The following is a 27703-nucleotide window of genomic DNA, read 5'->3' as shown; positions in this document are numbered from 1 at the left end:
TGGCACAGTGTTTGAAGTACCTGGCTGCTAACTGAAAGATCAGCGGTTTGAACCTACCAATTGCTCTGTGGGAAAAGGGTGTGGCAGTCTGCTTTCGTAAAGATTTACAGCCTTGGAAACCCTATGGGGCAGTTCTACTCTGTCCTACAGGGTCGCTGCAAGTCAGAATCAACTCAACGATGGCAGTGGGTTAAAATTAACAGATTAGATATAAACATAGCATCATGGATGGATCTTAAACACACAGTGCTTAGTGAAAAAAAAGGGGAAAAATGATTTGTCACCCAACACTATTTATGTTAATTAAAAAACATAGGCGCACTGCCTTTTCTTCCCCCTTTCTCCTCCATCCAGCTTGGAATGCATATGTAAAGCCTGGAGTCCCAGCAGCTTCCTTGAACCGTGAGGTGACCTAAGAATGGAAGCCAGGGCTCCAGATGGCAATGTACTGTTTTCATTTCCAAGGGCTGCCGGAGCAAAGTGCCATAAAATGGATGGTTTTAAACAACAGAAATGTATTGTTTCATGGTTCTGGAGGCAAGCAATCCAAATTCAGAGTGCCAGCAGCCATGTTTTCATCAAAGTCTCTAGGGGAAGCTCTATCAGCTTCTGGCAGGTCCAGGCATTCCTTGGTCTGCAGGTGCAACATAATTCTGTGGACACATGGCCACCTCCCGCCGGTGTGTCTCCTTGGTTCTCTTCTCCCCTTTTAAAAGGACACCACCGAGATTGGATTAGGACCCCCCACCCCAGGATGACCTCATGCTAACTAATAACATCTTCAAAGCCTCTACTTCCACACCAGCTAATGTTCACAGGTACCAGGGCTTAGGACTTCAACATAAATTTTCCTTCCTGGGGTCCACTCAATCGATAACATGTGCATCCTGGTGATGGCCTCCTAATGGCATGGTGGAGACACCAGGACACACTCGGACTTCTTTCACATGAAAGAAACATAGACTACCTTGCTTTTGAAAATCACCTGTACATAAAACAGTACACGTTTTTTTGGGAAGGCACACAACAAGGAGACACACATAAAAGATGACAAATTTTACATGTGACTTGCTACAACATGGATGAACTTTGAAAACAATATGCTTAGTGAAGTCAGTCACGAAAGAACAAACACTGTGTGATCCGACTTATACAAAATACATAAAATAAGCAAATGTATAGAGACCAAAAGTTTATTAGTAGTTACTAGAGGCAGGAAGGAGGGAGGGAGGGAATCACTGTTTAGAAAGCATTGCACATCTGTTAATGGTGATGGAAAATTTGGCAGCAGATACGGTGATAGCTGTACAACAGGATTAATGTAATCGATGTTACTGAACTGCACATGTAAAAAATGGTAAATTGGCCACCCACAGGGAAAAAAAAAAGATGGAAAGAAAATAAGTACATTTAAACTGCCTTGCTCTATGATCTCTTCTCAACGAAGCAGCTACGACTAGTGTTTCTTAGTTCAGCCGAGATGTGTAGAAATGGAGGAGAAACACGTAATTGCGGAGCGCTTATCACGTGCCAAGCAGTTATGTGCTGTTTACATATATTATCTAAACTGTTTCTTGCAATCTCATAATTTTTGGTATCAATCTCCCATTTTAAAAATGCAGAGGAAAAATGAGATTCAGGAAGGGTAGGGTCAGATAACTCTCAAGAAGTCAGCTGAGGGTTTGAGTGCACATTGTCTTACCATGAGGTCCACTGTATTTCTAATTAGCAATGCTTCCTCTCTTAAAGCTTACTGTTTAATGGTCAAAGATCTTGAATTCACACTCCAATGACTTAAAAAGAGAAAAAAATTACAAAGTAACCATGTTATACTATTGGCCTCTGGAGGGAGAAAGGGGGAAAAAATGAGAAGGGGTGTGGGGTGGAAGGGAACAGCTGTGTGACCGAGTGAGTAAATTAATAAACTTAGGGAGGTGCCTTGCACCAATCCCTGGTGACAGTGTTACATGAAGTGAGGGCTGTGATCAATTCAATACTCAGTTTATTAAAAAATTTAAAAAAAAAAAAAAAGACTGAAGGGAAATCTGGTCAACGTGGAGGACCACAACAATCAACCCCAGCTTCCTCAGTCCAGTTTTTCTTTTCTTTCTTCCAATGTATGTCTCAAAAAAGAATGTGATGCAGGTCTCGGGGAACATCTAGCTCGATTGGCATAACACAGTTTATAAAGACAATGTTCTACATTCTACCTCGGTGAGTAGCGTCTGGGGTCTTAAAAGCCTGTGAACAGCCATCTAAGATACTCCCCTGGTCTCACCCCTTCGATAGCAAGGGAGAATGAAGAAAACAAGATACAAGGGAAAGATTAGTCCAAAGGACTAATGGACCACAACTACCATGGCCTCCACCAGACTGAGTGCAGTACAACTAGATGGTGCCTGGCTACCACCACTGACTGCTCTGACAGAGATAACATGAGAGGGTTCTGGACAGAGCTGGAGAAAAATGTAGAACAAAATTCTAACTCACAAAAAAAAAAGACCAGACTTACTGGCCTGACAGAGACTGGAGAAATCCTGCGAGCATGGCCCCCTGACACCCTTTTAGCTCAGTAATGAAGTTGCTCCCAAGGTTCACCCTTCAGCCAAAGATTAGACAGCCCCATAAAACAAAACGAGACTAATGGGGCACAACAGCCCAGGGAGAAGGACGAGAAGGCAGGAGGGGACAGGAAAGCTGCTAATAGGGAACTCAAGGTCGAGAAGGGAGAGTGTTGACATGTCGTGGGGTTGTTAACCAATGTCATAAAACAGTACATGTACTAACAGTTCAATAAGAAACTACTTGTTCTATAAACCTTCATCTAAAGTACAATGAAAAAAAAGAATATGATGCATTTGTCATTGCCTTGCAATCCGTCCTTGTCAACTGCCTCTACACCCCTCAGAAGATAGGTCAACTTAGAGGATTTCCTATAAAGTCCCAGCAGGAAGGCCACTCGGGAACCAAGGAGAACTGAGAAGCAAAGAGTGAAAAGAAATTTCTTCTGCTGCTTGAGCAAGTTTCCCTGAAACTGATCACAGAGGAAATGCTCACTTAGCCCACAAGCACATCCCAAAAGGGGCCATTGTACCACTTCCAGGTTGGTGCAATAAGCATGGCAGGGCTTTGCCAAGGAGCTCAGCACGTTTGTCTGTGAATGGGTACGGATGGGCACAGGGACAGCACTGAACTCATTTCTACCGTTATCTGGATCTCTCCTGCCCACCGTACAGAGAAGAAGACAAACCGAATTGGTGAGGCCACCGAGTACATACTCACACACACCCAGTCTCAAGCAGCACTAAGTTACCTGAAAGTGTCTCAATTAAAGAGAATTACCACCCTCTTTAAGCTGCAATCACAGCTATTATGTATCATCGGGCTTAAATCAGTTCCCTGGGAGATGTCCTGATTAAGCAGATTTCCCAATTAAGCCCGTCCCAGTTGAGTGGAGCACGGCATTCTGATTAGATTCCTAATTTATATGGGATGCTTTATACTTTATAGAAAGGGGAAAGGGGAGTTGAGGAAGATTGTCAGCCTCTGGAATGTCTCCCTGTGCTTTCAGCCCTCCAACAACAAAAAAACAAAGGGAATCAGAGAAGCCAGCAGCACACACATGCTCACGCCTAGCACGCTCGGACAAATGGAGGGATTCACTAGCCAACGCCGTTCTGAACTTCTTAAGACGCGAATCGTTCCTTGTGGACCCACAACTGCCCCTCCAGAACTGCCGGAAACATGGATGACACGCCCTTGTGGGCAGACCCTCTGACGGGTCAGCAGCAGAGAGGAGCACAGAGGGAATGAGCGGCCACAGCGCCCACAGCGAAGCGCACAGAGTCCTTGCACCTTTGAAAACATCTTTTAAAGTGCACTTTCTAATAAACGTAGATGAATAGTAAATGCCCGAAGACTGAGTGAATGGCACACCTGGGCATCAGGGCAGGATAAGAAGCTAAAGCATACTGTTGTTGCACTCACTGACAGCAGATTGCCATGAAATCAGGGGAAATGTTGGCAGCAAGGCTTCACTGAAAACGTATTTGGCTTGGCTGTTGGCCAAATCACGTCAACACAGTGTCAAATGAAATTATAAATCTTTTCACAAATGCTCCCTCACGGCAGTGTTGGTACAAAACTGTCTGGACAGTTTTAAATACAGTCCAACATGGAGACAAGATAAGGTTCCATGACTGAAAGTATCACCAAATCTCTTCAGATCTGTTTCCTCATCTGCAAAATGTACCACTGGGCTTAAATTACTTCCCTGGGAGAGATGTGAACCATATAATTTCAGAGGTCACGGCCAACGTTCACATTCTGCAAACAGAAGCCAATTATAATGGAAAGAGCATGGTTTTTGGAGTTTGAATTCTAACCCTCCCATTTACTAGTGATGGAACCTAGACAAGTGGCTTGAACTCTCCTAGGTTCATTTGTCTCACCTAACAACCAGAGATATCATCTACCTCTTGGACTGAGACGATTATGTGAAGGACCATGCATAAAGGGTGAGGCACACTGCAGAGAGTCCCCAGGTCTGTTTGCTCATCTATGAGATGAGAGTAATTACAACTAGTCCATAGAGTTTTTGTGAAGATTGAATTTGGTAATCTCAGTATAACTGGTTTTTGATGTGCTATATTCGGTAGGGTGGAAGCAGAAAGTAATTCCATTCTTTCTTATCACTAAATGGAAAGATACTTCTCACTTCCTATTTTCTGTCCCTTAATGATAACTTGGAGCCCTGGTGGTGAAGTGGTTAAGAGCTACGGCTGCTAATCAAAGGTTGGCAGTTGGAATCCACCAGCCGCTCCTTGGGGACCCTATGGGGCAGTTCTGCTCTGTCCTATAGGGTCGCTATGAGTCGGAATGGACTCAAAGGCACACAACAACAACGATAACTTAAGCACATCCCAGAGTTATTAGAGCAGTTTCTGGGTATTAGAAAAATGCATTGCACACCCAGTCTAATCTAAAGCAACATTTCTCTCTTTTATCCAATTAAAACTTCTCCCCTTCCTCAGCTTGGGCTTCAAATTCTGCAGAGCAACATGGAGAAGGGAAGAGGGGGCTATGTGCTGTCCTTTCATGTGGCTATACCTTGCTCTTCCACTCCTCCTTCCCCATTCATTATCCTGAGTCTCATGGCTCTGAGTGAGGTAGAGCAGGAAGAGGTGGGCAGGAGACAGCTAAAGGGCCAAAGGCCTTGGCACATGCTGTTCTCATTAAATGAGGTGCTCTCTCTGTAAGCAGATGTCCAAAGGCTGACTGGTTCTTCAGAGCCCTCTCTACAGGCACGTCCTATACTTTTCTGTACTCTAATTTGGGAAATTCTCTCTCTGACTGACTGCTTATGGCTCCTCTTTAGCCCCTGCTCCAATGGCACATCCATGCAGATTTGTCACATGAGGTCACCTCACCCTGGCAGGAGATCCTCTTTGCTTAGCTACCTTCTAGTGCATCTGTAGTAGATGCTGTAATGTGTCACCTACATCCTTCTTTCAAGACTGAAGGGTTTATTTCCCCAGCTGCTGGGCATACACCCAGCCCTCAGCTCTCAGGGATTCTTCAAGAATTGCCTTGAGTGATGAGAGATACCTTGCCTGTAGTCACTCTGATCAGCCTGTAGCCAATGACCAGTGAGTACAAAAGACCAACGCCCTCAGGACAACTCTGTAGGGCCATCCCAGCTTCAAACCTCTCCGTCGGGTCAGCTGAGGGCTTCACTCTGACTGCATCACAGCCTAGTTTCTCTGCTTCCTTCCCTTTCCTTCCACAAGAGTTGATCGCAGCAGCGCACCCCGATAAACTTCTTGCACACTAATCTCAATTGTGGGGCTCTGGTGGTGCAGTGGTTAAGAGCTCAGGCTGCTAACCAAAAGATCAGCAGTTCAAATCCATCAGTCACTCCTTGGAAACCCTATGGGACAGTTCTACTTTGTCCTATAGGTCACTATGAGTCAGAATTGACTCAATGGCAAGGGGTTAATCTCCATCTTATTGTGTGCCCCCCAGGGAACTTGACGTACAACTTGTTGTTGTTGTTAGATGCCATTGAGTCAATTCCACCTCGTGGCCACCCCACATGTACGCAGTAGGACTGCTCCATTAGATTTTCAAGGCTGTGACATTTTGGAAGCAGATATTTCAAGGCATCTTTAGGTGTGTTCAAACCACCAACCTTACAGTTAATAGTTGAGCACTTAACCATTTGCTCCACCTGGGAACTCCTTGACGGCATCCACTACACAATGGAAAAATCTTTTCTCCATTACACATACTCATGTGGCCCCCAAAAATTTGCTACCTTTAGAATCATTCAGAAAGATTCAGGAACCAATGTCCGTGTCTCCAATCAAAGGGGATACAAGTAAATTTTTACTAAGAATTCACTGACCAATTCTTGTTCGGGTAGCTTAATGGAGCAGGTCCATGAACTTCTATTGATCAAAGCATGAGGGCTGAAGCGGCACTTTGTGGGGATGTAAAACTCCCCTCCACTTCCAGACATCCCAACTCTCTGCATATGATCTCTTTCTTAGCTTGGTCCCCAGAAAACAAAACATTAACAGGACATATAATGTTATCCGATCTCAGAGATAATCTCTCTCAACTCTTCACATGGATAGCTGAGCTTGTTACATGGCAGCCAAAGGCTCCCAGAGTAGGATTCCTAAGATAAACCACAGAAGCTACATGTTTTTGTTGTTTTTCCACTTAGCTTCCAAAGCCATGCAGTGTCACCTCCACTGCATTCTATTCATCAAGAAAGTCACAAAGGTCCACACAGGGTCAAATGGAGGGGACACAGATGCCGCCTCTTAGTGGAAGAGTATCAAAGAATTTGTAGACATGTTTTAAAACCAACACAGCCTTCCCTCACAGACTGGTTATATACTTCCCACATGAAAAATACACTCATCTCCTCCTAAACAAACAAAAAAAAAACACAAACCAGTTGCCATCAAGTCGATTCTGACTCATGGTGACCCTACAGGACAGAGAAGAACTGCCCCACAGGGTTTCCAAGGAGCTGTTGGTGAATTTGAACTGCTGACGTTTTGGTTAGCAGCCAATCTTTTAACCACTGCACCACCAGGGCTCCCATCTCCTCCTAAGACCCCCCACCGCCACCCCCACCAAAAGTCTCATCTATTATGGAATCAGGTTCAGGTTCAAGGTCCAGGATCTCATAATTTCAGTCAGATGAGGCTCCTCTGGTGTATTTCCTCAAAAACAATGCACCGAGTACTGCTTCTCTCAACATGAAGATCTATGAGCTAAAAGACAAATGATCAGCCCGACACATACATTCAACATACAATGGTGACACAAGCATAGGATATCCCACTAGACACATTCAAAAACAGGGAAAATGGAAACTGCCCAGTAATTACTGGCCCATCACAATTTTGAAATCCATCTAGGGACCACTGCCAAGTCCTTGATTAGGGTTCAGTACTCCTGCATGCAAATGATTCTCCACTACTCTTTTTGCTCTGCCTCTATGCTTTTTTGTATGCTTGCAGAGTAGAACTGCTCCGTAGGGTTTTCAAGGCCATGACCTTATGGAAGCAGATCTCCAGGCCTGTCTTCCGAGGCATCTTTGGGTGTGTTCGAACCACCAACCTTTCACTAATAGTCGAGCGCTTAACCATTTGTGTCACCCAGGGACTCAGATTGCTGGCTCATTCTTCCTTTTCCGTAAGAAAAGATTGGTGTTTTCAGCTGAGTAGAATCCTCAGTCTGCTTTCTGCTCATAGTAATTTGGGAGTGCTAAGACCTCTTTATATTTTGTATTGTCTCTCTCCCTTTTAATCCAACCTGGTTGTCTTAGTTATCTAGTACTGCTCTAACAGAAATACCACAAGTGGATGGCTTTAAGAGAAAGTTATTTTCTCACAGTCTAGTAGGCTAGAAGTCCAAATTCAGGGCGTCAGCTCCAGGGGAAGGCTTTCTCTTTCTGTCGGCTCTGGAGGAAGGTCCTCGTCATCATCAATCTTCCCTTGGACTTGGAGCTTCTCTGCGCAGGAATCTCCGGTCCAAAGGACACGCTCTGCTCCCGGCACTGCTTTCTTGGTGGTATGAGGTCCCCAACTCTCTGCTTGCTTCCCTTTCTTTTTCTCCCTTATAAGATAAAAGATGGTGCAGGCCACACCCCAGGGAAACTCCCTTTACATTGGATAAGGGATATGATCTTAGTAAGGGTGGTACAATCCCACCCTAATCCTTTTTAACATAAAATTATGGTCACAAAATGGAGGACAGCCACACAATACTGGGAATCATGGCCAGCCAAATTGATACACACATTTTTGAGGGGATATAATTCAATCCATGACACCGGTGATATTCCTACTATTAAAACTCTCTTTAAAAACTTTGTGGGTTCTCCATGATTTTACTGGTGCTCACACAGTTAGACAAAAGTCACAATTACAAACCTCTTCAAAATTATCCCATCTCTACCTTGGCTGCCTTCCAGATAGCTGTGGGACAATAACCTTAAGATTTGTAAAAGTCCCGCTTTTTAATAGAGAATATCTGATAGGCACAGTCTTAAGATCCTTAGAAGTTCTTTTGTCTGTCTGAAAGATTCTCTGAGGTTCTACCTTAGAAGGAATTTATAGTCCCCCCCTCCCCAGATATGACTTTCTGCCTGAGGTTGTATCTTAATTTTAGACTCCTCTGCCATCTGAAAAGGATGTGAATAAGATAGGATTTTATTTTCTAATCTACAAGTTCTGGATTATGTATCCTTATTTTACTATACACAACTAAAAGAAACAAGTTGCCACTTTTAATATTCTGCTTAGAAATCTACTTAGCCAAATCTATCACTTCATTAGATTCATTAGGCAAATATGTTGCTAAATTTTCCACCGCTATATAACAAGGGTCCCCTTTCCTGCAGCATCCAGTAACTTTTTCCTCAATTTTCTTTAAGTCATCACTGAAATTCTCCTTGAAAATCAAGGTTCTACTAATAGTCTCTTCATGGATGTTATAGTAGCACCCCACTCTTAGCACTAAAATCTGTTCTGGATATCTATTCATGAGTCACAAATTATGCCAAAACAGTGGTCAAAAGTAGTAACAACTTTATTTTGCTCACAAATCTGGGGATTGAATGATCTTAGCTAGGCAGCTCTCACTTAGGGTCTCACATGTGGTTAAAATCAGATGGTAGCTTGGACTGGGCTCATTTTCAAGACTTCTTCACACACATGTCTGGCACAAGGACTGGAAAGACTCAACAGCTCAGGGCTGAAACAGCTGGGGCTCCTCAATCATCTCTCTCTTTCTCTGTGTCTTTGTTCAAGGGTCCCCAAGACTAGTCTCAGGTTCAATGATTCACTAGAAAGACTCACGTAATCAGCAAAGCTGTAATACTCACAGTTATTAATTACAGCAGAAGGATACAGATTGCAATCAGCAACCACAAAAGGTATATAGAGGAGACTCCAGGAGACACACCAGATACAAGCTTCCCTTTGTCCTCTCCCAGTACAGCCATGAGGATAGTACTTAATTCTTCCAACATACACAACAGACATAAAGTATTGCCAACCAGGGAAGCTCACCCAAGCCTTTGTGTCCAAGGTTTTTATCAGGAGTGGGTCATGGAGACATGGCTGTTTACCCTCATGGCTGACCTTAGTCTTCCAGTACTTACAGAGGTCAAGTTGATACCATGGTCCAAGGCCCCCACCAGAAATCGAACTGCTAGCATACACTGTCTGGCTCAAGAGCTCAGGTAAATAAATACATTCTTAACAAACAAAATATTCAAAGACTTAGAGATTATCTCCCACTTGCTGAGCAAGGGCCAAAACTTTCTTTGGAATGTAAAGGGTTTGGGCAATTCAGACCTGCTGGATTAATCCTTAACCATGCAATGTCTCTCCACATTGTTTCAGGGCACCTGGACTTCATACGTGGTGAACGAAGACGCCCAGAGCAAGTGCCCAAGAGAAACTGCAGAAGCAACACAGCCTTTCCCAACCTAGCCTTAGAAATCACACAGCACAACTCTGCCCCATCGTGTTCATCAAGCCAATCACAAAGGCCTGCCCAGTTTCAAGGGGCAGGGCCTGGACTCCACCTTGTGATGGGACAATGTCAAAGCATGTACAAACAGATTTCCAAACCACTACAGAAGGTGATCAATATTCAGTTTCAAAGTCACAAAGAGAGTTCCTCTTGCCTCTCCTGACTGCTAATAAGAATTTTCTTTTTGCTTCAGCTTCAGGAAAAAGCACTCTCAAGTGAAAGGAAGTAAACACGGAGAATTCTTCTTTCAAGGCGAAACACAAAGTGCAGGCTCAACCACAGAAACTTCTCTTAGCAGGAAGAGAAGCTTTATTTGTGTGACTTAGCACCGATACCTGCTGTGGGCGAAGCAGCCAGGAGACCCCCAAGCTACCTGGGAGGGCCTGAAGCTGCCCTGTTCTCTTTTATCAGATTTGCCTGAAGGAACTGCATCTGTTCATAAAACCTGCCGACTAGACTCCGTTTTCCTTCTTCCTGTATTTTTTTTCTCCCACTTCAAACTCTGTGTATAGAATCTTGTGTGAATACTATTCTTAAATGCCAGCAATCCTCTTAAAGAAACATCTATGTAGCTAATCTGACAGATGTCCTTGCAAGAAAATTCTTGTTTTTACAGGGACGGGAGTGGAGGGATGAGTGGAGACCTTTACTTGAAAGCCCATGACATTTATGACCTGCTTATTTCTTCCACAAGAAATTGATTTCTAAGTTATTCTATTCAGCGTTCAGCCCACCACCTTAATTTGAAACTCTTTGAAAAGGAATTTGCTTTCGGAAACAACCCCAAACTTTTCAGAAGATGGTAGGACTCTTGGCTTCGAGAAAGCCAGTACGGAATCACCAAAACAGAGCCTCTTACCTGGCTCCAGTGTGGGTCCCGACCTCCTTCCTTCCAGAGAGGGGAATTTGCTGCAGGTGTTCTGGGACTCTAAGAATAAAAGCTCAACTGTTCAAAGAAACATCCTGCCCGTTCACCTCAATCTCTCACTGCACACCAGTAGCACAACAGTGCCAAGAGAAAACACTCTACAGAAAATGCTCATGCAGCACAAAACCAGAAAGCAATGAAGAGGACCCCTAATGAGTCATTAGGAATCCCTTGCAGATGTCTGTCTTGCAAGGCAGTTTGGAAAGGCAGCCACCTAACAAGGAAAAGCCCTGCAATCTTGGAGCAAAATCCTGCCACAAGCCAGATCATCATTTTAGAGAAGGTCATTAGCAATGGTCCTCATGGCTTAGAAAATCCCTGTAGGTAAAAAAAAAAAAAAAACAGTGCTGTCAAGTCAATTCCAACTCATAGCGACCCTATAGGACAGAGTAGAACTGCCCCATAGGGTTTCCAAGGAGCTGCTGGTGGATTCAAACTGCTGACCTTTTGGTTAGCAGCTAAGCTCTTTAACCACTCCACTACCTCTAGGTAGTTACATGGAATTCCCTTGGATCTCAGTCAAAATCTTGTTTCAAAGTGAACATGTGCAGAGCGTGCAAAGAGAAAAGACAGAGTCTAAGGAGGTTTTTTGGAGCCCTGGTGACACAGTGGTTAAGCACTCCATGGGCAGTTCAAATCCACCAGCCACTCCTTGGAAACCATATGGGGCAGTCCTACTCTGTCCTATGGGGCCACTGTGAGTCAGAATCTACCCGACAACAACAGGTTTGGTTTAGGGAGGTTTTGTTTTTCTTGTTTTTGGTATTGAGTTATTTTTCTAGGCTTCCAAAGAAAGTGGGCTTATTTGCAGTGCTGAGAACACCGTAGACAGTTAAAACACAAAATGATTTTCAAGTTTAATTTAAATTTCACCCTCCTGGCTATTCGTGTTTGTATTTCCCTTCACTTGAACAATAAAGTAGCTTGGACGGTTCCAGGCCTGTGGCTCAGCCTTTTAATTTCCTGGCCATCATGCTCAGCTGCTTACTCTGTATCCTGTCTGCCATTAGCGTAGCAGCCAAATTTTTAAACTGTTCGGTGGTATCTTTAGCCCAATATCACTGCAATATTCTGTGTATATGTCATCCTGTCACATCCATCCAAACCAAAGTTTGATGACATCCGGCCTCCTCGACACTGTAGCAACTGCTCTCACACTCTGTTAACCACTCCGTGACAACTTAGAGACAGCAATTCTTCAAAGACATGGCCTGCATCTTAAGCAGAATGAAAAGGGCACTAGAGAAATTCTAAATCCTTCCACACGTTTGAAGAAATTTGTTCTTTGCTTATGCTAGGACTCTGAGGCTCAGGAAAATATTTTCCAAATAATAAGGAAGTCATTTCTAGTATTCTGAAACATCTTTCTTTTTTCAGTGGACTAAGGAGCTTTTATCATCAAGAGTAGTTTCTTTGGAAGTAGATCTTGGTACTCATGGCGCCATTAACTTGCCAGTGCGTGAATCAGCCTGAGTGTGTTCATCTTTTCTTAACCATCTGACTGTATGTTCTCTCATGCTCTTGTTTCTCTCCAGACTGGGCTGTTTTGTTTTCAGATTAGTTGCGTGTACAGCTAGCATGATGGATGATTCAGGGCTGAGAGAAGGAAGATCCATTTCCAAAAACTAGTATCTTCACATGCAGACTTCCCTGCTGTGGATTTTTAAGCTTAATTGCGTCAAAAGTGGGTATCACATGGAAACACAAATATATATTTTTAGATGGCATTCGACTTCAACATGTCATTTTGGGGAAGAATTTATACATAAGAAACGTTTACACAGCTCCTACCAGCACTGTGATAAGTGCATTAGAGAGGCAAAGATGAATTACAGCTTCCACCCTTCAAGGAATTTACGATCTGGAAGAGAAGGTGGAGGAAACAGAAACATACACAAATAAGAGAAGAGTATGAATATAAGGGGGAGAGATCCATGAGTAGCCTGGGAGTAGGGTGGGTGTTAGAGAGTCTAACCGGGGTTTCGAGGCATGAGGATAAACTAGATGGATGAGAAGCTACTTTAAAATCCCATCTCAGCAGTTTATGTTAGAGTCATTGTCAGATTTTAGGATAGGAGATTAGATAAGATTGGGGAGCGTCACTAGACACCCATGAACTTCCAAGCAGGATAATGTTATGCCAGCCCAAGTCACTTTATCATCAAGAAAGCATTCAGGAATAAGCTACGAAGTGTGGGAATTACTAGGTCAGGGGTCAGCAAACTATGGCCCACCACCAGTTTTTGTACAGCCCACATGCTAAGAATGTTGTTTCCACTTAAAAATGGTTGAAAAAAATCAGAAGAAAAATAACATTTCATGCCACTTGGATGGACCTTGTAAATATTACGTGAGTGAGATAAGCCAGACACTAACAGACAAATATTGTATGATCTTGCCTCTACAAAATATCTAGAATAGGCAAGGAGCCCAGGTGGTGCAGTGGTTAAGAGCTTGGCCACTAACTAAAAGGTCAGCAGTTCAAATCCACCAGCTGCTCCTTGGAAACCCTATGGGGCAGTTCTACTCTATCCTATAGAGTCGCTGTGAGTCGGAATCAACTCGAAGGCAACAGGTTTGGTTTTCATCTTAGGATAGGCAAATCCATAAAGACGGAAAGCAGATCAGAGGTTACTAGGGGCTGGGGGAAGACAGGGATAGGAAGTTATTGCTCAATGGACACAGAGTTTCTGTTTGGCGTAATGAAAATTTTTAGAAATAGGTAAGGGTGATGGTTATACAACATTGTGAGTGTAATTAATGCCGCTGATCTTTGTACGCTTAAAGATGGTTAAAATGGAAAATTTATGTTATATATATTTTGCCACAATAAAATTTTTTTTTAATGGGGATACTGATGGGACCTGCCACACGAGTTTAGGAAGGATTAAATGAATTATTACACATAAAGTAGCAGGACTAGTAGCAAGGCACTCGCCTTAGGCAAAAAATTTAAGGGGATGCCAAAAAACTCAGTAATCAAGATAAATAATATTTTAATGCACTCTTTTTTAAATTACAATTAATGCCAGAAAAATCCTTAGTGGACAAACTACCAACATTTAAATAAAGACAGAACCAGTGTTGTGAGTTGCCATCAAGTTGACTGCGATTCATGGTGATCTCATGTGTATCAGAGCGGAGAGCTGTGCTCCACAGGGTTTTCAGAGCTGTGATCTTAAGGCAGCAGATCACCAAGCCTGTCTTCTGAGGTGCCTCTGGGTGGGTTCGAACCTCCAACCTTTTGGCTAGTAGTCAAGGGCTTCACTGTTTTCTCCACTAACTCCAAAGACGTAATTAGCATCACTGATTTTTCCTTTTGCCTCAGGCTCCAACATGGTTTGGTACAGCACTGCTAGTGACCAGAGCCACTTTAAGTACTGTGAAGTACTTATAACAGTGCTTGGCACATACCCTGGTGGCTTAGTGGTTAAGAGCTAGGCTGCTAACCAAAAGGTCAGCAGTTCAAATCCACCAGCCACTCCTCGGAAACCCTATGGGGCAGTTCTACTCTGTCCTATAGGGTCACTACAAGTCAGAATTGACTCGACAGCAACAGGTCTTGGCACATACCAAGTACTTCAACAAATTTTAGTTGTTATTACCATCCACCTTTTCCAAGACCTCTACCAGGCCACTGGAGAGAAGTCCAGCCTTACAATCACATACCAGAAATAAGAATTTCTCTAAACAAACGAAACTAATCCAATCTATTCTGTTCTTATAATGGGGGGTTTAATTCTCTGTCTATCACCACCGAGCACTGAGTGCCTTCTATTCTCTCTTTCCCTCACCAATGACTCACCAATCCCAGAGGCAAGCGCCTTAAACTCACGGTTTTGGGTGGTACAAACGGTTAACACACTCGGCTGTAAACTGAAAGATTAGAAGTTCAAATCTACCCAGAGACACCTTGGAAGAAAGGCTTATAAAAAACTAGCCCCTGAAAGACTGTGGAGCGCCCTTCTGTTCCGACACACATGGAGTGGCCGAGAGTCAGAATCAACGTGGCTTCTCAACTGAGGCATTGCTGAGAAAAAAGGAGAAACAGCTTAAGTCCTGGTCCCCCTCACTATTTTCTAAGATTATTCAGTGTGGCAACAGTAATAAGAGATGACATTTATTACATGCTTGGTGCGATGTCAGGGACTGTGCCAAGAGTTTTGTATGAGTCAAAGACGCTGGGAGGTTGGTACTGTCATCATCCCCACTTTACAAATAATGAAGTTGAGACCCAAGAGGTTAAGTAGTTCACAGCTACAGAGTGAACCACTAAGGCTGGTTTCTTTCCCCTGGGTCCACATCCCTTTCCCAAGTGCCCGTCTTCTCCACATCTACAAGAAGGCTTACTTTAGCTCTTTTCCCACTCATTCACTTTTGCCCAGTGATCTGGCTCTTTTCCTCAATTCCTGTAGGACCAGATTAAAGCCTTCCATTTTTCATCAGTCATAATTTCTACTAAGCACAAAAGACCTTGCTTTCATCTTAGTAACCCTTTCTCATTAATTCAAACCACCACCTCCTCCTTCTTCTCTCTATGTTAGATTCAGCAACCAGAAGAATATGGGAAATTCGGTCTCCTTCAGAGGCATTTCTCTTAGTGTGCACCCACCTTTCACCTGTTCTAGGAGGGTCTGATCAATGTTTCCTTGACCCGCTCCATTTTCTTCCATAGTCAGCAGCAGTGTCTTTAGCCTTAATAGAAAAGTAGACACTTTGGCTCTCATTCAATGAAAAATAGCAAGAAATTCGCGACATTCCCCAGTGGTAATTCCAGATTCTCTAAATACTTGGCCTCAATGTCAGAAGCATTATTCACCTTGAAGCCACAAATGACTTCAAATATGGTGCCTCTGACTCTTCATCAACCCTCTCCTCTCTCATTCAGTACTTTCCAGTCTTGCCCCATTGCAATAGTCAGCCTCATCTATTGTTCATAGACCTTTTTCCAAAGCTGGGATAACACTATTGTCTTAGTTGGGGTTCTCTAGAGAAACAAGAACCACTGAGATATATGTATGTATAGAGAGAGAAATTTACTTCAAGGGATTGGCTCATAGGATTGTAGGGCAGGCTGCAGGTTGGAGACTCCTAAAGGTTTGCCTCTCAAGATCTGTAGGTCAGGTTATGGGAAGAGTGCAGAGTCAAGAAAGTGAGTTCTGCCAAAATATCTATTTATAATCCGAGGGCAGACCACACTCTAAGGAAACTCCTCTTTCAGCTGATTGTTGATTACATTAGATTACATTATGGAAAGTGATTACATCACTTGACTTTGCATTACATTATGGTATGTTACATTGCATTATGTTACATTACATCATGGAAGAGCAACTAGTCTAGTGTTTGGCCAAACCACTGGGAATCATACCTTAGCCAAGTTGACACACAAAATTAACCATCCCAACTACCTCGAACACTCTCAGTTTTGAATACCTCATTGTTTATACTATAGGATGAACAGCCTTCTACATGGCTGATACAACAATATATTGACCAATGGAAGCAGACTCAGACTTGAGACCATGAAGCTTTTCTTAAACTCAAGGACCCTGGTCACATCAGACTGCCCACTCCTATTGATCCAAAAACCTGGATAAGGGGTATAAATATCTCTTTCTATAGACTGTTCTTTCCTGATATGTTAATGAGAATAATAGAGTAATTAAAAATTCTTACAAACTTCCATATGCATTCTCTTACCTCCTCTACAGGAAATGAGCAGAATCTTAGCTCGCAAATGCAACCATTCAATAAAAAATCTACTTTTTTTCTATACTTCAAGTTAGTTTTTTGAGTTCCTATTCTACTGGGATGACAGAAACTTAATCTCAGAATATCTCTCCTTCCTTACCTGTGGATATGTTTATGTTAGGGGAGTGACTTACTTGGTGCTAAGGTGTTGGGTAGAGAAGGAGGGGGGTGGTCTCTCCATTCTAGGTCATCAGTCTACCCAAGAACTACTAAGATGGCTTCCACTGCTATCCAAGTGGCCTTATTCAGGCTGAGTGGCTCAAGCCCTTAGTGCTGGTTCCCTGCCGCACCTGTATGCACAGGATTCACTCAACTGCTTTCTGTAGTTGGCTGGGAATTAGGAATCTCCATTTGGCTGTCTGTGGTCCACCCACCTAGCCTTAAATTTCAGCCATTCCCTTGCTAGTGCCTTCTCTTTCCCCAGGACACCCTTCTCTTTCAGCCTCACAAATCCAACTAACGTTTTGCAGATTTCCTAGGACTCTGCCCAGAAAGCAGGGTCCCAGGCACTCCCATTATCACTCTCTGGCTTTCTGGGAAAGGTAAGATGAGTATTTTTATTGTGTGAACAGCTGCAGAGGAGGGTGAGGTCCTGCTCTCAGAGTCCGTGTTCCCATATCCTTCATGATGTAAGCAACAAATTACAAAGATGGCTGCAGTTCTTCTCCTTTCCCTGTAGGCAGCTCCATTGCAATGTGTCTTCGTGACTCCTCCCTTTAATCTGGGCTGCCCTTGTGACTTGCTCTGGCCAACAGAACGGAGCAGAAGTGACATCATGGCAGTTCTGGCCTAGGCCTCAAGGGGCATTGCACACGGCTGTCATCTCTCTTGGAATCCTAACGCCAAACCGTGTGAAGAAGCCAAGGGTAGCCTGTTAGAGGATGGGAGACACAGGGCCAATTTTCCCAGTCATGCCCACCGATTACGAGCCAATCACTAGACATGGAATGGAGGCCAGCTGACTGACCGCAGACCCTCAGATAAACCCAGTCATGATCAGCTGAGCATGGCCCAGATCAGCAGAACAGGGCAACAGTAAATGGTATTTGTGTTATGCAGCTAACTTTTGGAGTGATTTGTAATCCAGCAAAAACTAATACAGTGTTTCTTCATAACAATTTTCCTTGCTTCATATCTTTGAATTTCCCTAAGATATTAGACTTTTTGGAGTCTCCGGGTGGTATAAATGGCTAATGCACTCAGCTGCTAACCAAAAGGTTGGAAGTTTGATTCCAACCAGAGGCACCTCGGAAGAAAGTCCTGGTAATCTACTTCGAAAAAAATCAGCCATTGAAAATCCTGTGGAGCACAGCTCTACTCTGACACACATAGGGCTGCCATGAGTCGGAATTGACTGGATGACAACTGGTTGTTTTATTAGACTTTTGAAGCACTTACCTCTCATTTTCTCCCCTTAGCAGTAAGCTCGGAACCAAGGATCTGCTTGAATTACAGGGAGTGGAAAGTAAAGGATGAATACCTGGAGGAAAAAGAAACAAGCAAAACCTGTTACCACACCCGAATGTCTTACCAAGTACGCTTGCTAGGATTCAGGGCCACCAATTGTAAGAGCTCGCCAGCCTCAGGTTCATCAACGTCTACTTTTATAGCCAAAACCGGCTGTGATTTTTTAAATTCCTACTCTTAAGTGTGCACAGTCATGTAAAATGGTTACAGCCACTGCCTCAGGCGTCAGTGAAATTCAGTTCTGAGACACCATTCAGTGAATTTGGGAAGTCCACTCTTCCTTCTCTCCGGAGTTGCTCCTCCCCAGATATGGCCAAGGAGCAATACTGTGAGAACACTGGCTGACCTAACCCACCAGGTCCATTTGCAGTATTATTACCCATAAGTCTGGTCAGTTTCCCAAGGCCCCGTTGTCTCCTGCTGATTTTCCACAAAACGACCCCGTTCACGCGCACACGCGCGCACACACGCACGCACACGCACGCGCACGCACAGTATCACCCAGACTCTGTATGTTTCAGAGTCAATGACGAGTTCTGGCACTATCATGTGTTGAGCTCACAACCAAATCCCTCTCACTGATTTTTTTAAGGTTGGATACAATCCTCTCCCCTAACTCTCTAGAAAAACAGCAAATGGTTCAGAGAGGCAGCCTCAGCTGCCTCTTGATGGGAATGTGCTCAGTTTCTGCTCCTAAATTCAACCATTCAAGAAATACACTTCTTTATTTTCTGTATTACAACTTGAGCTCCTCAAAAACAAAAAAAAATGTGGATTATTCAATCATAAATATTTCCACGTGAGGCAGTAACTAAACAAGTTAGTTTTTAATTGAGAGACAGCTATCGACGTTCTCCTTCACTGCACAGACCAGAGGTGAAGACTCCATTTACACGATGAAAGAGCAGAGTCTGGACAGGGATAAGTGGTGACAAGTTTTCTCTGAGAATCGTAGACAGCTTCTAGTCTTCCATACAGAAATAAGTGACCCACCCTAGAATACCCCCAACCCCCCAAAAGAGCCATTTAACTCCAAGGGTTTGCAAATTTTTATTTACAGGAACTGAAATTACTGGCAAACCCTTCCCCCAAAAAGAGAGTTCTCTGCCTACACTTTTAAAAATGGCATTCCTTCCTTTTTGGGCTCCCCACTATGGCGTTTAATTTTTCCAGATCTTTAAATACGTGATGCATTTGTATCTGCCTGGGAAGGATGAACAACTATTCTGCCTTCAAGCCACATATAAGCTGTATTATTCTCTGATCTCGTAATTCTGGCCACACGTAGAATATTTCCCGCTAGAGTTTCTACCAATTCTCAGCTTCTTCATTAAGGAGCAGAGAATGAGAAGTGATTGCTTGAAAGTCCCATAGAGGCAGGAAGGGACATTAGACCCAGGACTCGGGAGTGATGCCATTTTTGTCCTTTAACCAGTAAACGGCCTTCTCCCTTTGAAAATGACAGCGAGAAAGAGCATGGCGAATCTTCGGGAAGGTTTACCATCTTTTGGTTTGTTAAGAAAATAACACCCCACACTTTTCTGAATTCCCAACCCTCAATAAGCGACATTGAACCTTTGCCCCTGCTATGACAAATTACTACTTGAAAAAAGTTACTTTCACATTGAGACAGTTTCTACAAAGAAAGAGGGCACATTTCCACACTAGATGCCTTATTTCCCAGAACACTATGCCCATTTAGGAGAAAAGAAGCCCAGCTGGGGTTCTAAAGAACAGAATCTTTGGTGGTTCCGGCTGTTGCGTTACAAAGCCACAAATAAAAGATCTATATAAATAGACATTATAACCAACTTATGAAGAAAGCCTAAAGGCAAGATGTGTCAACGGCTTGGGAAATGCCCAGATCTTTCCTTTTCAGCATTGTTGGAAAGAAAGACTATGAAGAACATTATGTCTAATTTTGCTTTCAGCATTGGCTTAATAAGAATGGCTACATTGTACAACACACTCATTATTTGTCTACTTCGAGTACATTAAGTCAAGAGCGTCTCTACTTTCACCCATCACCTAAAGAGTTATTTTTGAATACGATGTGTTATGTTTTACCTAGTAGAGTGTCCTTCCTACAAAATGCACCTAAAAATATGACTCTAGGTTAAATAAATAATAATAGTGATCAGAGAAAAATGAGATGGTGTTAGGCAAGAAGGGAAAAGATCATCTCAAGCTGAGTTTTCAAAAGCAATGTGGAGTTAATGAGGCGGATACATTCAGGATGATGATTGCAAATGACAAGTGTGACGGAAAATATCTCTGTGCCAACAGAATTGTCTCAGGCAAAGAGAATTACAGGAAAATAAGAAAAGTTTGAAACTCTGAGCCACATCTTTTCATGGGCAATAAAGAACTGAAGAACTTGTTTTCACGCACGTATATGTTTTTCTGGACACATGGAATAATTCTAAGCAAGCTACTCTCATTCTCTGCCCAACATACAGAGTTTAGTGTTTGTCCTACATAGGGCGGCAGGAGGGGAAATCTCCGTGGAAGAAACTTGATGTTCAGCCTGAAGCGCAGTTGACAGTTCCTTACTGGTCTCCCCCAAACAAGCCTTCACTTCATCCATTTCTGAGTCTTCTTTGTAAGAGAGCCCTTCTCTGTCTTTGCCTCTGATCTCTCCTCGTAAGTTAAAATCTATAATGAGTCAATACCATTCCACCCACCATGAGACCATGTTCCACTCCCTTCCACAAAGAGAAAGAATGTGTGACTTTACAGATGACCTTTTCTGACATGGATGTATCACATGCCTGGCATTTAAAATGGAGAGACTTTGACAATTATTACCAATACCTTAGGAGCATGGGCCACCAAAGCTTGGGGTTATTATTCTGTCTTCTCCCCATTTACCACATTAAAGTCTCCCCTGCTCTACAGTGTATAGAGGGTCAGAATTTAATACCATTACCCAGTTGCCTAGCTGTAGAAGGCATTGAAATGCTCAGATCGAGCTTACCTCTTTCTTAGACATCTAGAATTGGTCATTTTTCTTCCTCTGTGCAATTTAACCATGATGTGGATATTTGAAGAAATGCCTAGTGATGAATGATGGTGAAGAAATACTATGGATCTAAAATGGGTTCCCAGTTCATTTATACCTTTTTCATCCCGCAGATTTTATTGAGTATTTCTTATGTGCCACAACAATGGATTCCAACAGGCTGGCAATTACGAGGGTGACACAGGACCGGGCAATGTTTGGTTCTGTTGTACATGAGGTCAATGTAGTCGGAATTGACTCAATGCAGCTGTCTACCTATCTGTCTGTTTCTCTGCCTGCCTGCCTATCTATCCATCCATCCATCCCTCCATCATCTATCTATCTGTCTGTCTGCCTGCTTGGCTACCTACCTATCTATCTATCTACCTACCTATCTTATCTATTTATGTATCTATTTATGTATCTATCTATCTATCTATCTATCTATCTATCTACCTACCTGTCTATCTAACTATCTGTTATCTATCTTACATGTCTGGAATTGTGTTTGAGGCTGGCAACATAAAGATGGGGAATAAGGCCCTGCTCTTAGCAACTCAGTCTGAAGGAGACATCAGTATATAAATTACTGTGATAACAATGTGTTATCACGCTGGGTGCTTTTGGAGACAGAGACTTCAGGCACTACCTTCTCAGAGCCTCCAGAAGGAAGCAGAGGCAGCTACAGGGACAGAGGGATCACAGGTTCTCTATCTGTACAAACTTCCCGTCTGCTCTACTCTGCTCCCCTCTGTGGAGGGGGTCCAGGCTGTCTCCACCTAGTGCAGAACAGGATGGTTGTCTCCTCCCTGTCTGGGGATCCATCCTACTGGCCCAGAGCCACCCACCAGGGCAGCCCAGCCTGCTGCCTGCTATCTGCTGCCCCCTACAGGGCCCATGGTGAAGGGGCTCATTAATTTCCAGGGACATTTTCTCAAACCAACGGAGCCCCTTCCTGAAGCTTAGGGGCCAGTGACTTCAAGTTAATGGTGGTGGAATAATCTGGAAAAGGATAGTGAGCATACTTACACAACTTGAAGAATGTAAGCAGTATCTCTGAATTGTACGTGTCGGATTTGTTGAAATGGTGTATCCTTTGCTGTGTATGTGTTGTTGTTAGGTGCAGACGAGTCGGTTCCAACTCATAGTGACTCTATGTACAATAGAACGAAACACTGCCCCATCCTGCACCATCCTCACAATCGTTGTTATGGGGTGCCTGGTGGCACAGTGGTTAAGAGCTCAGCTGCAAACCAAAAGGTCAGCAGTTTGAATCCACCAGCTGCTCCTTGGAAACCCTATGGGGCAGTTCTACTCTGTCCTATAGGGTCGCTGCAAGTTGGAATCGACTCTACAGCAACCAGGCTGTGTATATATGGTCATAAAAAGAAGATAAAATTTATATTAAAATTTTATTTAAAAAAATAAAGCAATTGCTGAACTGGCAGTGAAAAAGAAGGGAAGCTGAGGCAGTAACTCCGAGTCAGCATCCACAGGCCCCACTGTGCCTCAGGCAACCAGCTGTGAGTGCACGCTGACCTCCCTACCACAGGTATGAGCGTCATTGACAAGCGACCATACGGTTTTATATGTCCCCGCGGGAAAGGATTTTTTCCGAACACCACTACTGCCCTTCTTAGGACCCACTGACTTCTTTCATCTTTTCCAAGAAGTGACAACAGGAGTAAAACAGAATGCTGAACAAAGCCAATTATTTGTCTATTTTCTGTCTGAAAGAATAAAGAGTTCAACCAGGAGTGTGGATACTGGGGGACTAAGGGGAGGCAGCCTTCAGGAGACCAGGAGGCTCTGAGCACACTGAGCTTGGAGGTGGGAATCAGTCCCCAGTTCAGGGAAGTTTTCTCTCAGTCTCTGCCCCTCATTACAGCATTTGAGGAGAGCCCTCACAACGCCAGCCTTCCCTTCAGCCATTGTTATGAGTTGATTTGCATCCCCCAGAAAGGATACGTTCAAGCCCTAAAGCTCAGAAACAACGCGATGGCAACGGGTTTTAGACCAAATAATACTGCTATTTCTAAAATTACTTTTTATTTCTTTTTCACTATTTTTTTATCTCTTTCCCCATCAACCCCTCAACTTCTCCCGCCATCCAAATTCGTCCAGGGCTCCTGCCAACTGTTTGAACTCCCCTCTCTCCGCAGACCTCAGAGGCTGTTTCCTCCTGATTTTCCAAAGGAGGCAAAATGAAGGTTCAAGTTCACGACCACAACAACTCAGCGCACGCCTCCCCACACATGACTCAGATCTGCTTTTAATCATTCCTGTGTCTTTATAAGCTGACCCTCCCAGAGCCAGCAGCCTGGGAGAACAAAGTGTTTTTTATTAAAATTAACCTCTAAATTACAATAGCTTTTACCGTTTACTGAATAGCAGAACTTACAGGAAGCCCTCGAAGACCTCTCAGTTATTTCTGGGGCTCCAGGAATCACCCACACAACAGCAAGAAAGAAATCTGCTCATGGGCTTCTATTTCAGCCTCACCTGCCTGCCGTCCACTGCTTGTACTTAAGGAGGTATCCTGAGGATGCATCGCTCCATGACTTGACGACCCTCTAAGAGAACAGGGGTTGTGGACCTTCCCATTGCACATAGGAACTGGGTGCCATATTTCTTCCCTGGTGGCCGCCCTGAAGTCCCGGGCTGCCTCAGTGACAGTAGGATGATGGTCTCAGTCAGCTTTTCCACCAGAGTCTCAGAGTCGCTCCGTCTACGCCCACATTCACACAAGGTCCTCAAGCTTCTGGCTCAAACTACTCCCCAAAAAAAGAAAACCAAACAGGTTGCCTTGGAGTCAACCCAACTCAGGGAGCCCCCGTGTGTATCACAGTAGAATTGCACTCCACAAGGTTTTCAATGAACGTTTTTCTCCATAGGGTTTTCAATGACTGGTTTTTCAGAAGTAGATTGCCAAGCCTTTCTTCTGAGGCACCTCTGGGTGGACTTGAACCTCTAACCTTTCTGTCAGCAGCTGAGTAGTGTTAACTGTTTGCACCACCCAGGGACTCCAAGCTACTCGCCTATTAGGCCATAAGGAGCCCTGGTGGCGCAGTGACTTAAGAGCTTAGCTGCTAACGAAAAGGTCAGCTGTTCAAATCCACCAGCCGCTTCTTGGAAACCCTGTGGGGCAGTTCTACTCTGTCCTATAGGGTCACTATGAATCGGAATTGACTCGACAGCAATGGGTATTAGGCTATAAAGCTGACTCTTCCAAACCAGCCCACCCTTTGCATAGTCCTATTGTCTTCCTTCTCTTCAAATGTCTTTGCCTCCATTCCACCCCCATATCCTCAGCCTGTTCTTCCACTTACTTCTGCCAAAAATAAAAACTCACCTGTGTATCCACTCAAGCATATAGAAACGGGGGGAAAGGTGTCACCTAACTGCTTCAGCCACAAAGAGCCTGGTCCTGGCTGAGCACACTACCAGGAAATGGGTGTCTCTTTCTTGCAGGACCATTTTGTTTACATTTCTTAAAGTCAAAAGCTATATTTCTTAGAGCTCTGCCTACTAATCTTATAAGCACTCATTATACAACCCACGATTGTACTGAAAATTAACAGAATTTTACTCTACCACTCATCTTGCAACTCCACTCCCTCTCCCTGCCCGGTCAACAAGCACAGCCATCCATATGCTGACAGAGGCAGAGCCCACCTTCTAGTTTCTGTCTGAATGCCTAAGGTAAGGATTACTAGGTCTTCTCAGAACCCAGAACTGCTGCCTCACTCAGCATTCTAATTTACACCAAGCGTCTGTTCACAGGCTTCTCTCTGGAGCAGAAAACATACACAAGTTCCTTCCAACCTAAAAGTTGTGGATTGAATTGAGTTCTCCCAGAATGTGTGTCAACTTGGCAAGGCCACGATTCCCAGTATTGTGTGATTGTCTACCATTTTGTCATCTGATATGATTTTCCTATGTGTTGTAAATCCTGTCTTTTGATGTTGATGAGGCAGGATTAGCAGCAGCTATGTTAATGAGGTGGAACTCAATCTACAAGATTAGATTGTGTCCTAAGTCAATCTTTTTTGAGATATAAAAGAGAGATGAGCAGAGAGACATGGGGACCTCATACCACCAAGAAAGCAGTACTGGGAGCAGAGCACGTCCTTTGGACCCGGGGTCCCTGCGCTGAGAAGCTCCTAGTCCAGGGGAAGACTGATGACAAGGACCTTCCTCCAGAGCTGACAGAGAGACAAAGCCTTCCCCTGGAGCTGACACCTTGAATTTGGACTTCTAGCCTACTAGACTGTGAAAGAATAAACTTCTGTTTGCTGAAGCCATCCACGTGTGGTATTTCTGTTATAGCAGCACTAGATAACCAAGACAAGTTCCTTCCAACCTAAAACCCATTGTCATCAAATCAATTCCCACTCATGGCGATCCTATAGGACAGAGTAGAACTGCCCCATAGGGTTTCCAAGCAGCAGCTGGTGGATTAGAACTCCCGACCTTTTGGTTAGCAGCCGAGCTCTTCACCTTTAAGCCACCAGGGCTCCTTCCAACCTAAAAGACCTCCCAAAAAGGAAAACAAAAACAAACACCAAAAGCTCCCTCCACCGTGTTCCCTCCTAGCGATCCCTCTCTCCCCATCCTTAAGAGACAAGCTTCTTAAAAGAGAAATAATCTTTTGGGGCTGTACTTAGAAGCTTAAATTTTGCCTTTAGATAGACCTAAGTAAAATTTCCACCACCCATCATCAGTTTGTGGCACTGTGATGGCTTGCTTGATGCTATGATGCTGGAAGCTGGGCCACTGGATTTCAAATACCAGCAGGGTCTCCTGTGGTGGACAGGTTTCAGTGGAGCTTCCAGTAAGACAGAAAAGGAAGAAAGGCCTGGTGATCTACTTCCAAAAATCAGTTAACGAAAACCTTATGGATCACAACAGAATATTGTCCAGTATAAGGCTGGAAGGTGAGCCCTCTAGGTTGGCAGGCATTCAAAATACTTGGTGGCCATGACAGTGGACTCAAGCACACCAACAATCATGAAGATGGCATGAGACCAGGCAACATTTCATTCTGTTGTACGTAGGGTCGCCATGAGTCAGAGCTGACTCAACTGCCACTAAGAACAAGAAGTAAGATTTCAGCTCCGTAATTCAACATGCTCTTCTCTCTGGCCTCACTTCTTCCTGAAGAACCAAATGAGGTCACAGAGTCAGAGTACAAGAAAACAATGCAAAATGAGCACGGATGATGGACTGAGTGGGCAGAAAGGCCTCTTAGAGGATAAATGCGGACTAGAAACGAGCCTCTGTGGATCCCAGGGTAAGGAAAAGGAGAGATAGATTTGAAGTCAAAGGAAGCATATTAAGGACACCTGACCCTCTAGCTGAGCCAGCAAGTGCTTGTTACTTGGGAACCAGGAGCCGACAGAAGTTGAGCGGGCAGCCACTGGCGATGGGCCTCCTTGTAGCTTCTAAAACTCTCACAGATCAAAGCACAAGCATCTGGAATGCTGACTGGCAGTGCCAGAGACACACCAGATACCCAGAGATAGTTTTCTTCCTGGATACAGGAGCAGAGCATATGGCATCCAAGACAGGGGAGATGTATCAAGGATAGATGTCCAGAGTACATTCTGGAGAGAGTACAAGGTGGCACATTCAGGGTACTCTACAATAGCAGGAAGACCGCTTCATAAAGCAGTCCACACCCCAAAATTTCCTGGCTGGTAATGAGTGGATTTTGCCAACTAGGATTCCATAGGAATTCTCGATGTCCATATAGAGTCCACAGACATATTTGTGTAATTGTAGGTGGCTGCTGAGTGACCCAAATGGTTAAGCATTGACTACTAGCCGAAAGATTGGTGGTTTGAAAGATTGGCGGTTCAAACCCATCCAGAGACGCCTTGAAAGACAGCCCTGGTGATCTGCTTCCAAAAGGTCACAGTCTTGAAAATTCTATGGAGCAGTTCCACTCTGCACACACAGGGCTTCCGTGAGTTAGAACAAAAACTAACAACCACCACCACGTAATGAGATCACTTTTTTTTTTCCTTCTTTAGCAAAAGGGGTTTTTAGCATCTCTTTATGTGGGCAGAGATGCAACATCACCTTGAGTCAGATCTCCAGAGAGCTCTTTGGGTTATGCAGGTGAATGCTGGGCAACGTCGCAGAATATCATTTGTCCCCCAGGCTGACAAAAGAGACCCCTAGTTGTATTTGATGCATGAAATACAGTCTTTTATGCTAATTAAATGTTTCAATTTAACACAGTGTTGTTTAAAAACAAAACATGTCCTAGGAAAGCTGGTAATAGGGAACCCAAGGTCGAGAAGGGAGAGTGTTGACATGTCGTGGGGCTGTTAACCAATGTCATAAAACAATATGTGTACTCACTGTTTAATGAGAAACCATCTGTTCTATAAACCTTCATCTAAAGTACAATAAAAAAAATTAAAGGAAAAAAAAAAAAAACAACATGTCCTGTTAAGAGCAGAGACTCAAATACTTCTCCACCA

The 27703-nt window shown here is 43.8% G+C and overlaps 1 long non-coding RNA gene across 1 annotated transcript in view; it reads right to left on the bottom strand.

The window, feature by feature from the left end:
* The window catches only part of LOC111819580 (uncharacterized), an 82325-nt gene that overhangs the window by 14599 nt on the left and 40023 nt on the right, over window positions 1–27703 (bottom strand). Inside the window, exons 3-4 of the long non-coding RNA XR_002823173.1 lie at window positions 18143–18224; window positions 15603–15685 (exon numbers count right to left, since the gene is read on the bottom strand). This is a non-coding gene — a long non-coding RNA (uncharacterized LOC111819580). The remainder of the gene's footprint in view (window positions 1–15602; window positions 15686–18142; window positions 18225–27703) is intronic.

The sequence above is a fragment of the Trichechus manatus genome, unplaced genomic scaffold (assembly GCF_000243295.1).
Source record: "Trichechus manatus latirostris isolate Lorelei unplaced genomic scaffold, TriManLat1.0 scaffold00012, whole genome shotgun sequence".
NCBI classification, from domain to species: Eukaryota; Metazoa; Chordata; class Mammalia; order Sirenia; family Trichechidae; genus Trichechus; species Trichechus manatus.
This window is presented reverse-complemented; position numbering and strand designations above follow the sequence as displayed.